This window comes from Anguilla anguilla, chromosome 5 (genome assembly GCF_013347855.1).
Source record: "Anguilla anguilla isolate fAngAng1 chromosome 5, fAngAng1.pri, whole genome shotgun sequence".
NCBI lineage: Eukaryota > Metazoa > Chordata > Actinopteri > Anguilliformes > Anguillidae > Anguilla > Anguilla anguilla.
The window spans coordinates 52,402,700-52,417,108 of record NC_049205.1 but is presented as its reverse complement, the minus strand read 5'-3'; the positions used below and the strand labels follow the sequence as shown (position 1 = coordinate 52,417,108).

General features: G+C 42.6%; 1 long non-coding RNA gene across 4 annotated transcripts in view; it reads right to left on the bottom strand.

The window, feature by feature from the left end:
• LOC118227910 overlaps nt 1-14,409 on the bottom strand; it is a 67,774-nt gene that overhangs the window by 17,067 nt on the left and 36,298 nt on the right. For 2 of the 4 annotated variants that reach the window (XR_004765371.1, XR_004765374.1), the window contains 2 exons: nt 7,598-7,714; nt 418-566 (listed from right to left, as the gene is read on the bottom strand). This is a non-coding gene — a long non-coding RNA (uncharacterized LOC118227910). The remainder of the gene's footprint in view (nt 1-417; nt 567-7,597; nt 7,715-14,409) is intronic. The other 2 variants (XR_004765372.1, XR_004765373.1) reach the window with 1 other exon arrangement.

Genomic DNA, 14,409 nt, shown 5'->3' with positions numbered 1-14,409 from the left:
GCCCCCCACCCCCTCGCCAGAACCCATGCAGATAAAAAGCTGAGGATCAGACCCCTCTGGAAAAACAGCGGTGGGATCACGGATCATCCTCATGAGATCACATGGCTCTTTCATCCCATCAAAAGCTTATTTACAGGGAATGTGGCTTCCTCCTGTCAGCAAGACCCGTGTCTGTTTGCCTATGCCAAACCGCCAAACTCCCGTTTCAGTTGCATGTTCCACTGTCCACACTTGTTTTCCTACCCCCCACCCCCACAACCCTTCTCATGCCTTTCTGATACATGTCAGCCTTGTTACTCCACACCCTAAACACATACATGGCTCCTGTTACAACACAAACAGGTGTGAAAGCAACAAAACAGATTGGCTCCCTGGTTTTTTGGCTTCAGGGTTTTGCCAATCATGTTCCATTCTCACCGAATCGTTCCTTGAGAGGCTCCAGTGCCAATGTTCCAGAAAATATGAAACGGTTGCTCCCATTCCAGCATTTGTCCTGTAGCTGCGAGTCGTCTCAAAATTCAAAGAGGCGCTCAAGGCTGCAGCATAGTCTGGGGTGAAGGCTTTCACTGGAAAATATGAAAGATAAGTGACTTTAATATGCCTTATTTTTAACAGCCTTTGGAAGGGGAACAGAATGACAGCAACACACACAGGGTGTAACGGAGAGCCAAATCTATAAGTGAACTTTACACAAAGACCCCAGAGAGCAAACGCTAAACAGCTCAGTCCATAAGGGAACCATTTAGACAGAATGCCTTTGCATTTCTACAAGCCAAGTGGCATGTAACAGTGTGCCAGCTAGACCCAGAGAACTCTGGAGGGAGAGCATGACCTCAGTCATGACAGATGTCCCCTTAACGTCCTCCTTTGCTCAAACAGACCATGGCCTCAATCATCAGAAATGTCCCCTTAACTTCCTCCTGTGCTCAAACAGACCATGGCCCCAGTCATCAGAAATGTCCCCTTAATGTCCTACTGTGCTCAGACAGACCATGGCCTCAATCATCAGAAATGTCCCCTTAATGTCCTCCGGTGCTCAGACAGAACATGACCTCAGTCATCAGAAATGTCCCCTTAACGTCCTCCTGTGCTTGAACAGAACATGACCTCAGTCATCAAAGATGTCCCCTCAATGTCCTCCTCTGCTCAGACTAAAGTCCCTGGTGACACAGACTCCCAGTGCTGAGACTAGACAGACATGGGCTGTGACACTGCCAAATCACGCAGGCTGAGAATGGCAGCTTCTCAGCTGAGATCAGCGGGGCCCGCCCGCGCTGTACACGGCAATCGCAATCACTGCCATTTCTCAATCCTCTCTGATTGCTTTGGCCCCTGTCCCATAAGGAGATCACAGGACATTCTGGTTTCAGAACACTGACCTGAAAGCTTACAGAGGCATTAGGGAGTCAAGAACAATCCACTTGATCTGGATGTGGAAATTGTTTGGATGTGATTTTCGGGATAAAAAGAAAACTTATTTAGACAGCCCTGTTGTCCATAATTGCTTTTTACACATACCGTTTGAAGTTGATTTGCAGCAAGGCCCAATAAGAACTGGCAAAATGAGATAAAATCAGTTGAGGTGGCATTTTATATATTACAGTTGTCCCAATGGGAAGATAAAATGTACAATAGTACTTCAGTAACAATTTTTCAAAGGTTGTAAGTTTTCATTATAAATTAAAATCTTTACAACTGAATTTAGCAAAAAAGAAAAAAGGTTTGATTTTTTCAATGAATTTCTCACCCACAGAGTAACCAATTTATGAATGCAACTGCACACTGGAACAAAGTCACAATAGTTTGGACTGTATGGGTTATGTATAGCTATGGGAAAATGACTTTTGTTCAAGCCAACACATAAGCCAACATAAAATCAAGTACCTCCAAGCATTCTGAGCAAAATCCAAGCATTGGTACAGGTGAAGTGATGACTGGACACACCACACCAGCCAACTCTCCCCTCCCCATCACTCCTCTAAGCTCTAGGATATCATTTCAAATGCTGGGCTGAGAAAGCCTGCGTGCGCGTGTGGTTGGTTCTCATTACACCCATGTTTTCTTATTAGTGGTTTCGTGTTGTTGAAAGGCATTTTCATAATAGCAGCCTGTGGCACAGAGAAATTTTCCCTTCGATTTGGAAAATGAAGAAGAGAAAATCTGTCAGCTGAGACGGGATGGCTGGAAGAGACGCAAAGGTTTATTTTAGATCCAGGGAGAGTTCTCCCCTTCCATCAGTGCGGGGAGCTTGGGGGCTGCTTTCATGACGAATCTCTCAGTCGCTGTGGGAGCTGAAGACAAGGGCTGCCAAGAATCATCTAAAGTAAAGCTAATAAATCATTCTTTAGCATTCTGTATTCAATGATGGCAGATATGACTCATTTTACAAACTCACTTAGCTGTATTAAATTTGGAGCAAGTGCTCCTTTTTTAGATTCTCACTGAAATTTGGTGGTAACTGAAAGTTACAAAAAAATGTTCTTGGCCATGAGCAGGAGACTGTGGCTATGCCTTGGACTGCACATAGTTTGGACTGTACATAGGTTGGACTACGCATGGTTTGAGCTGCACATGGATTGGTCTGCATATTGTTGAAACAGGTAAACAGTCAGTCTTGCTTTTGCAAACACACAGCACTTCACAGGTGGCACAGACAAAGCAACCACATAACTAATGAGATTCTGACTTCTGGTAGGCCTCAGGAGTCATTTTGATTTACAGTTCCTCTCAGTGGAGCAGCTATGAGACTTCTACACACAAACCTATTCATTCTTCACCACTCGTTATTCTTAAACCGGACATGAAGAATCAAAACTGCCCTTCACGCAGCTTCTGTGCCACTGCCTGAGAAGCAGCTTCAGGGGCTGTGGGATATCTCATTCTGCTAAATCACCAGGTTCTGATTAAACCCCAGTGAATAAACCCCATGGCCACAGCTTGTTAATGGCATGTACCCATTTATTCAGGACTGGCAAAATGAAACATTTTCTAAATTTCATTTTCATCACCAACACCTGCCTTTAAGACTTTTCTATCATGAAGATAGTATTCAATTCTATTTTCAAGATGGATGCACCATGTAACTACCAGAAGCTAATTTCATAAGGGCAACACCAGAAGAAATTATGATAAAACATTTCGACAGGTCAGTACAAATTCAGGTATGACTTTCAGTGAGACTCACAAGGGAAAATCAAGCTCTGGCAAACACTAACAAAAGATTCTGCTCAAAAGGAAAAAAGCAAAAGGAATTTTTTTTTGTAAATATGGTTGAAGAGATCCAATTCAGTCAAATTGTAAACATATTGAATTCTGGAAAGTTTCACCCTGCCATGAATTAAAAATAGTTCACCTTGTTTGAAAACCCATTTTTTCAACATGAATAAAAATAAATGCTAAATCCTGCCAAATCAAAATATACTGCAGTGGGAATTTACTAAATTTAATTTGCTAATTTAGGAACATATCCCATGTGTAGTTTATTAAATGAACGCCCAGGTGCTTCTTTCTGGACAACACAACATAAAAAGTAGTTTATGTAAATTTTGATCTAATTGTAGGTTTTTACTTTCAACCAGTTTTTCATTCAACCAATTTGGAATGCCTCATCACAACTGTAAATATGTTTCATGGTGGTGGCATCTTTGACTGACAGCATGATATTTTAGCCCATCATAACAAATAAATAAAATTAAATTATTTTCACAGTAAACCCATGTAATTTATTGGGACAGTTATGTTCTACCAGGTAGCCCGTTAGTTTTACCTGAGACACGCACAGGGGAGGGAGGAAGAGAAAAGGTGAAAGTTAACACAAGGTGGGATGAAAGAACACCATTGTAGCGGGAGTTACCATTTTCACCACAAATGTTTCATTTCAAGTTGGGTGGGCATGTACAAAATGTTTCCAGTATACAGCCATGACATTGTGAACTTTTGGCTCCCAATTAGCTGAACCTCTGTGTAAAAAATGCAATGATTCAAAGCAAAGTTCCGTATCTGCATACCAGTCCTTTCCACTCACACACAAGAACATTTCAGTGTCAGGACTGGCGCCCTCTGTTTGTTTCCATGTCAGCATACAGAAAATCTGTCATACAGAAAATCTCTGTGACAAGTTTGGCATAAGGACTTAAATAAATGCAGATTTACAGTATATGATGTGGTATAGGACCACTACCCAAGTCTTACACATCTGGGTTCTTGAAGCAGTACGGTTAAAAAGGCAGTTAACTGCAGGGCATTCACATAATTTATTCAACTGCCAGCGAAATTGCTGTCTGCAAGCCATTTCACAGAGATATCGGCATTAAGCATGTGAATCCATCCCATAATGAAAACTGGTAGTGGGACAATATGTTCAGAGCGTATCCATCCTCCAGCTTTAGCTACACTCCATAAAGAGGAATTTTTTTCATCCATTTTCAGGATCTTGTATTTAATGAAATAATCCATTTACACCGCCAAATATAACATACACATTAAATATTTATGTTTATTAAAATTTATTCATTAAATGCCCCTATAAAATATTCCATGTAATATTCCAATGCATCGCCTGGAATTCTTGTAACTTGCTTTGCTTATTGAATTTAAGATGACAAGTAATATTTGCCAATATTGCTGGAAAAATGTACGTACAAGTAGACCTTTTAAGAAGAAACTTTTCTAGCTTACATCTTGTTCCAAAAGCAATCTTGCACACTTCAGTGCAAAGATGGTCACCCAAAAAATTTTGCCACAAAAACTACTGCTCAATGTCTCACTTGGAAGGTGGTAATCCTCACTGAACGATAGCTAACAGACCATAACACGGGGTACAGGGAGGCACCCTGTTATTATGCTATTATGTTATATGAAATAACATACTAAATACTTCACGTAAATTTGTGGGTTAAAAAAAAGAAAAGTGTCGAATATTTTTCCAAGGACCACATAAACTGTATTCTGGGTTGGCACCATAAGCCATTTGACTCAAGATGGCTGCTGTAAGATATAAATTATGGGGGAAAGGCTGGCCGTGGGGTGGGGGTGGGGGATACATGGTTAGAGAAACATGTTAGACTTCAGTTATTTACGTACCAATGGCTGTTTCCAAGTTACTGCAATTGATCGCATTTTCTATTCCACCTCTTGGCATTCAGAGTAATCCAGGGGCCTGTGAGGTCTACACGTTTTATGGTGTGGTGTGGAAATAAACGGTGCAGTCTACTTTTTACTCATTTTTTAAGCTCAACGTCTTTTCCTGCGTTGGTAACTGTGGATTGCCTGCTCCTACCTGATGGGATTTCCACAGCTATGAATGTTACACATGCTACATGGGTTGTGTAGTGTAGCATAGTGTCCTGAATACCCTGCCTTTGCCTACAGTACTCCATTGTAAGCTATCCCCTTTTCTCTAAGCTAACCAGATCTGATATTCAGGAAAAGCCAGATTACATGAGATGGGCCTTATTACAGTGGACCACACCAGCCCTGACGGCTAAATAACACAAAATGATAAAAACCACCATTTTGGCCATCTTGGCAGGGCTCTGCTGGCAGATCCCTCCACACCACAGAGAAGTTTCACTGTGTGGTGCAGCCCGCCGCTCCCATCTTCTGTAGAGCTCACACAGAAGGGTGTGCTCTGAATTTGATGAGGTGGGATAATTCCCCCGACTGATCATATCGCTAAAGGAGGAATCCTCAGATCAAGACCAGACTCCAGAAAAAAGCCAGTCCACATATGGGACACATTTTTTACAAATCCTAATAAACTTTCATCTGTGGATCAGTCGGGTCCCGGGCACCCAGCCCCCTGAGTGAGTGAGCCCCCAACCCCCACCCCCCAAAAAGAATCTTAGTGCAGGGAGGCTAGTTTGGAGAGAATGGGGTAGGGTGTGGAGCGTGAACGGGTGAGGGAGAGTTGGATGGAAGGTTGCATTTCTCTCACATCATGCCCAGTGCAATCAGACGCCCAAGTTTACACTGAAGATACCCAGCTTCACCCCTTCAAGTGCACAGTGAACACTCTCACAGTCTGAAGGGTGTTTAAACACGGAACCCAATGAAGCTGTGTGTTCGGCGTTGTCGACGCATGAAAGAGGGGGTCGGGGGTAGGTGGGTGCAGATTAGTTATTCTTTTGCCAAGATTACTTAAACGTTTATTAAATTAAAGATCAGTACGACCACTGCCCCTCCCTTCCCTGTTTAATTCGATCAGAAAATCTGCTGACTGTGTGCTGCTCATGTGAAACCAATTTCAACCAGAGTTAAAAATCTGGAGCTGAGCTCAAAATAGCACAAGGGTGCATCTTCACCCTAAGGGAGAAGGCGATGCGGATGGAGAGTTGGGGTAGCTACACGGAGTGGGAGAGGGTCAGAGGTCCCGTAGGACCGGGATTCATTAGTGGGAGCCTGCGTCATGCGCAGAGCCAAAATGGAGACAAATGAAACACCCATAAGCAGCCCGCAGTGTTCATATGGGAAGAAACAGGCCTGTGGTGGAGTCATACGTCATGCTTCACACAGCCAGAGCCGCTGTGGCTATGCGGTGCAGACCCACCATCTGTTTGTTGCAGTGAATCTAGAGCTGCACCATTCCCCCTTCTTTTCCCCCGTCTGTGTATCGTCTTTAAAAAGTGTCATCAGTGCACATGATCATAAGTGCACCAAAGCCTTTATGGCTCGGGTGCATTTAACAAATGTACCACTTTCTCACCTGGCCAAGAAACATGACTTATGGTATGGTGCATTCTCCATACCTACCTGGGGTCTTTGCCAGCTAAGAGCAATAAAGGGCAATAAAGTTAGTTTTTAAATGTTAGCTTTTTTTAAACACTAGGTTCTTGTAAGGATTTCAGCGTAACCATTCTGAAAGGCTCGATACCCATTTTTGTGGGAATGTGCTCCATATGCAGTCCAATGTGCAAAACTCCCTGTGACACCATCACCGTGCAATCTGCTCCAGCTATTTATTTTTTAACCTTATTTTGGTCTGGCTTCCCCACTCTTCGTAATTCCAAAGCAATTTTAGGCCTGTCCCGTTGCTTTAGCATTTGAGAAGGAGCAGATGATCAACACATGTCCTCTGAAGCTCCTCCAGACTGCTGTCATTACTCGTCACTCGGTCCGCTGACCAGAGCTACGCGCACTTCAGCAGCTGGTGCCTTCCGACCACAGTCTGACCAGAAGAGCTGCTGCTGAGCTGTGAAACTGGCAATACCCTGCAGACTGAAACCCTCCTTTCTCAGGTGGCATCATTGCTAGCTATGCATCGACCAGGGGGAGTGTGCACTGGGATGGTCATGGACTGTGGACAAGGGTGTGTGTGTATCTGCACTGTGTATCTCTGGACATGCCTCCAGAGAGCCCACCCCTGAGGGTTTATGATGATGCAGAGAGACTGAAGCATGTTTGTTGAAATTCAGTTGCCACCGAAGGGATTTTCAACATTCCTCTTAATTTAAATTAAATTGACACTGAATAACAGGCTGGCAGGGCCACAGGAAGGGCAAATCCCAACACTACCCCATTTCTGACTGCTGCCGTCTTCTCTAAACAGTCACCATAAAAATCCGTAACAGAGCACTGTCTGTACTCAGTAAATACTCACCATAAAAATTAATAGCACTGCTATTTCTGACTGTTCCTTTTCTCTGTAGGTACTCAAGAGTTCTTCCCATATCATCTACATTTCTCTTATGCCAGAGTGAGAGACAGCAGAGTTTGTCTGTGAGAGAGAGAAAGAGAGAGAGAGAGAGAGAGACAGAGGTGTTACCTCATAGGGTGCTGTTCTGAACAAAATAAACCCAGTCTGGCTGACTCAGGCAGGGGTCTGAAAGAACAAAAATAAAACCCATCAAATATGACTTCAAAAGTATTTGTCAATAGGTACCTGGAGTTCTTTTCCCTTAGCCCCTGTTCCCGTTAAAGATGACTTATTATGAGGTGCCGGTGTCTAATTTTAATTGTCATTTGGGGTTATTTCCTTTGGCTCTTAATAATATGCAGTAAAATATTTAATGAGGAAATTAGCTTGTGTGTGTCAATTTTCATATTTCAGACGTGTTATGAAAATCAGAACCAAGTGCTGGCATAATAAAATGCTATAAAATAAATTGAGATCATGCTCATTTTAACCTCAGTATAGGAAATGCTTTGCTAACAAATTGGATGCATTAACTGTGAAACCAAGTTAAAATTACAGAGCAAACATTCAAACTATGCCATGATATATCCTGGACTTTAATTGCCCTGTCAAGTGACCATAAATGTGGAACAACAGAACACAAAACACCTCATAAAAACCTGAAACACAGTGTTGCGCATTGCAAGCATGAATGCTGCACCAAAAAAGGATAAGCACAGCCAACTACCCCAACACTCTCAACTACTGCACACCATTACCCAACACTCTACGACCCAACGCGTCTAACCCAACATTCTCTACTATCCAATTCTTTCCTGAAGCTCCAGTTTCATATCATGTGTGTACTATATGAATGGCATGCAGTGCATTTGGACATTCATGTAAAAAAAAAAACAAAAAAAAAACAAGACCTGTTGAACGTTGGGCCTGCTTTTCATCCGCACCATGTTAATCCATTCTGAAACTTACTTGAAGGCAATTAGCGCTGTTTACCGCTCAGGCTACGTACAGAAACCAGGCAGTGAAGTGAGAGCAAACAGCGTCTTCGTTCTGACAGAATGACGGGAGTACCCTCCTCTCCCAGAGGCCGGTGCTTTGATTCCTTTTGACGTCTATCCCCAATGCTGCCCGACCTGCTTAGTCACAACATGCTAACTAAAAATGGGAACGGAAGCCATACTCTGCGGTGCGCACACTGTCTCGGTCAGAGTGCCACGTTTCCGCGACGGGGGGGAGGGTCTGAAAATGGAAGCCACATCATCTTCCACGTAGACGATGACTTTATGTTTTACTGCTGTCGGTGTGGGGAACCAATGGGCTTCAGCCACAACGCCATAGGTCCCGGGGCAATCTTCCTCTCTTGGGCTATGAGGTGGGCGGTTGTCTCTTCCATATCCTTGCCATAACATGCCAAAGGACAGAAATAGCTGACCCTTCCATCCGCTCAAATTAAACCTTACAACAAATAACGGTTTAAAAAAGAGGTGCAGTGATTGGTGCGTGGAGGGGGCGAAGACATGCGCTTTTTGCTGAGGTCTCTTTTAATTGGCTCTACACTGCCTCTATACATGACAGAGCTATAAATGGAGAGGAAGCACTCAGAATTAGAGGATTTATTAAAAGATCACCTCCACTTTCTGGTAAATGGCTGACTTCATTAACACCATCCACTATTTGCAGTTTAGATCACCGCTGAAGGATTTTACTGGTGGCAGTGCTCCTCCTCTAGCTGGCCATGAATACCAAAAACTGTGTGTGGTTCAGATTGTGCATTTATTGCCCTAGTTTTTTCCTGTTTGCAGTTTTCATAATTATGGTTTGGAAGCAGAAGTGCAAATGACCTTCACCGGAAGACTCAGGAGAAACCTTGGTGGTGCTGTGGGCTCATGGTAGGCAGGGAAGGCTTGTATTTCCCTATTTCCACAGTTTTATCCAAAAAAGATTTTTGTTATATCCCATTTTTGAATGACCAATCATATTTGTAGCTTGCCGTTGCAGCATCCTCGATCAGTTTTGGAGAGGGCAGGCACGAATGCTCTGCCAACTGCTGCATATGTCCACAGTGCAGTCCACTGGCTGAGCAGCACAGCCAATGTATTGGGGATTGCCAAGTCACGCACAGCTGGCATAGGCACACCGCGACGCTCCCTGATCAATCAGCAAAGCTGTTCTTCATAGCTGCGTCATGGACCAACCCTTCCCTGAGCACAGCGTGCTCGTGACCCACTGGCCTGCGGGGCTGCTGGTCTTACTTACCGCTGGGACAGTCAGGATTTCATATGAACTGAGACTGAAACCACTCTCCCTCAGCCATACCTGCGCTGCGCCACACTTAAGTTACAGACAAAATCACAACAACACCTAACTTAAATGCTAACTGGAGCAGTTTGCTATCTTGGGGCATTCCGCTTCCCACTGGCGCAACAGCGGGGGGTTAACTATAAAGAGGAACCCGGAGGCTGCGAGAACTGCGGCGAACGTTGGCAGTGCCAGCTACTGGCAAAGTTTCCTTGGAGATATTCTCAGGGAGGGCAGAGCCTGGGGCTATAGGAAACCTGCGAGAAGAACGAAAGGCTGTTTCTGTCTTTTTAGACCCCTCAAAGAAAACAGCATTTCAAGGAAGACCATTCCCCCACCCCCACTCAAAAGCTCTCTTTTACACTTTACATATGTTACATTACATTCATTTAGCAAACGCTCTGATCCAGAGAGACTGACAGTGAAACACATAATGAAATACTTAATACCCTTTTTGATTTTTCTACACCCCAATAGATAATAATAATGAGAAGCCAGGCAGAAACTGAGGGCTGGTTGCAGTTGCTGGTATGCTGAAATGATGCTTTGTGTTTTCACATGAAAAACTTGTCAAGGGCTGAAGTCAACATAGGCAGGAAATTCCAGACAAACAAAGAACAAACCAGACGAGTGATGTACTTCTGCTGTGCATTTCAGCTGGTCGACTGGAATCCTTTAGACTCTGCTGTGTTCATCTCGCTGACATCTTTGATTATCCCAAAATAAATGAACATTCACTGGTTGATAGCAAATATGCAGTATCGACAGGAATCTTTTTCTGCGGTAAATCATTATTTTCAAAGGTACACCGCAGCAGTCTCTCCCAAGCGCCTCAGCCTGTAAAGGGACTCGCTAGGCTTGGCGTTACAGTCGCAGGACCGAGTCCCTCCTCGGCTATGTCATCAGTTGGCTGTGACCAGGCGTTCGTGGTGGCGGGACACGGCTGTGCTCCGTCTGCTAAATCAGTGGTAACCAACCCTGTTCCCGGAGATATACCATCCTGTAGGTTTTCATGTCAACCTTAATTTGGCACGCCTGACCTGACTCTACTAATTAGCAGCCCAGTTCAGATCTTCAGGTGTTGAATGAGTTGTGCTTCATTAGGGTTGGCGTCAAAAGTCATCAGTTTAAGTCATGAAAAGTCATTCGATTTTAAGTCATCAGTTCTGACATTGATCACAATGAATTATAGGAAATGTATTTTTGGAGATGATTAGCCTGAGAAAACAAAACAAAAAAGAACACGAATGAATTCAGAACTGAAAACAAACAGATAAGCTCAAAGCTTATTAACAGAGACTTTTTCCAGACACTACAGAAAGAAAAAAAGCATAAAGTTTCATATGAATGTCTTCAGTGATGAACCTGAAAGTCACCAGACTTTAGAGTCGTCAGCGAATCAAGGACTGGACTCTTCAGTGAACTGGTTCCAGTCCCCGACAAACTGGTGTCTCCACAGTGGACCCACACCAGTCCACAAAAGACACTTCAACGTGAATCCATCCCAGTGCACATCATACTGGCCTCTACACTGCTCCACACCACAAACTGACCCCTTTAGGGTAAAGCCAATCTAGTCCCCAACAGACTGAAATAGGAAGTAAAGGAATTTGTATTGGTATAAAACTTTGGTATAACACAAGTAATTTTGTGGAGATTACCCAATTGTATTTGCACCTGATGTTGCTAGTATAGTATTCACGCCATGCAAACACAATGGGATAATTTGGATTATCCCAAAGTGAAATGCCCCTTTAAGACAAAGCCTCCGCTACTACCTGCTCGAAAGAAGACCTTAGGTGTACAAAACAGGGAGGGACACCAGGTGGAACACCACTGAGCTGGAAAGGACAAATGCATCAAACAAAGAGGAGAAAGATGTATGCAGATGGGAAAAGAGACGGAGCAGATCAGTGTTACACAGAGATCCACAGACAGACTTCAGCAGCTCCTTCCTTAACTTCTCTGAAAGCAGGATGTGGAAGAGTCCCAGAGCATTCAGCGGCCATGGCTGCAGTGCATTACACCCAACCACATTACTCACACTTCACAGCGAATGCAACAAACAGAGGCTAGCATTAGGTAGCCAAATGAATTCATTTTTATTTTGGGAAAGCGGATGGGGAAAGCGGGGGCAGGGGGCGGAGCATTTTGCTGGAGGATTCCGCAAAAAACAATGAAGAAACACGCCCTTAAAGGCCTTGTTAAAAATGCCCACACAAGAAGAAAGGTGCAAATATTAATTAATTTGCAACCTCCTCTTCACACTCACTGTTGTCTCCTAGAGCAACCGAAAATAAGTAGCCCACAGACCCCCCCCTTTTTAATCAATTTCACATTACTAAAATAATTCTCTGAGAAAAAAAGTACGTCACCACATCAGATAAATGATTTCAGATTATTGCCTTTCAGTAGACAAAAACATTTAACAGTCTTCACCCACATACACCCCTTCCCCCCAATTCCACAGGACTTCCGATATTTTCTCAAATTTTAAGAAGGATCATGCATTATGAACGAAACTTCATGCTCATGTGTGTGAAGACCACAGAGAGATAGTCTATGTTGAAGCGGCATATTGTGTGCTGCCGCACACAGTTTAAAAGTTTCATGATTTAATAAATCAGGAAATTTGTCAACATTTCTACCAAGCAGACGTTTCTACTTACTTGATACCACCCCTTGGTTAATGCTGCGCGAGGAACATTTCTATTGTACCCTAATGCCACAAGCAGATGCAGTCAATCAAAGAACATCTGCGTATAAGAAAAAACATTCAGACACCGTAACATTTAAATCTCTGCAGAGCCATCTTTATTTTATGTTCAGACAGCATAGGCCTACACAACTCTGCAACAAGACAAAAGAAGCTATTAGAAACGTTTTTAAAAAAAGCCAAACCACAGAAGAGCCACAAGATTTCAGATCTTTAATCCTCAAAAATATTGTCTTATTTCAAGTCATGTGGTCAAAATTAAAACAGGAAAACTTTAAGAGCTGGAATTAACAGTTGTACGCGTAAGAAAAATAATTCAGATCTAAAATATTTGTCTAAAATTACAAAATAACTTAGTGGGCTATTTATGATAATTACAGAAGATTTTCTTGTATAACTTCAGGATTTTTCAGGGGGGGGGGGGCTTTCTTTATGAACTAATTGAAATGAAATATGAAAAGTTATAACAAATTTTGTCCAGCCATGTTTACATGGATCATGTATAGTTACCAGTGTATTAATAAGGTAACACACATTATGTTTGTGATGCAGGCTATTATGCTTAAAATTACAAATGCTTGTGCCACTTTGCTTTGCCTATTGTAAAGGCCATTACATATAAACATAAATGCAATTAAGTAAAAATTAAAGAGTCAGATCAAAAAAACTCCATATCACTGTAAGAACACATGCATAACCATAAGAGAAACATTACATCAACACCACAAATGATACAAAATTATGATTTCCATGAATTTATAAAAAAATGGAAATTGTACACTAAAGCTCCAGTAGGCTTTAATTCAGTGCATTCGAATTAAATAAGTTATCAAATCATGAATTTCATTCACTATAGCATACCCTCTTTATTGAATTACCCTAATTTCAGTATTAGGCTACATTTGACCACCCATAATTTCTCAATGTTTATTTTTTCCCTTTTATCCCAATCACCCCCCCCTGTCCAAATGCAACATATCTATTCTTCGACTCCACACAGTGAGAGGGCGGCTCTGGTTTTTATAATACAACAATTACTGTGAGTGAGACAGCAAGACACGCTTTCTCTCTGGAATAAAACAAGCTGAAAAGGTGCTTGCGGTCAGGATGAACCACACTGTGAATAGGCATACACCAGAGGAAATACAGAACATATATTTCATATATCGGCTGGGGAATGTAGCTAATACAACGTGTTATTTAGGACAACGCAATGCGTATCTAATCCTCCTTACAAGCCCCCGGCCCAATAAAGGTTTCAGTGTGAAGAGAGCACAGTCCATCCATCTCCTGTAGATATTCTGGGACTTAATACGATTAATCGAGAGTGGTACAAGTGAAAGTCGTGTGACTGACAGCACCTGATTGGCCAGCATTTGTTCAATCCACCAGAACGGCGCAGTGGGCGCACGTGATGAGATTTGTCAACAGAGACATCCCATTCTGGTAACTAATATGCTCTATAAAGACAGTAGAGCTAGCCGTGTCAAGACACCCCCTGGAGTCAAAAACCTGTTGATTCACTGGCATGGAGAGGGAACTCCTTTAAATTGACCTAATTGAAAACATAAAGAATATGTAATAGCAATACTCCAATAAATATATAAATAGACTAGAATGAACAAAAGAGGAGTGGACCAGTACACACAATAAATTGCTATACGTAGCCGTCTAGCTTACATAAAAAGCATGAGACCTATTAAGGTTTAACCTTATTTATATTCTATTTAGACGTAGGATCAGCACACTATCCACGCTTTCC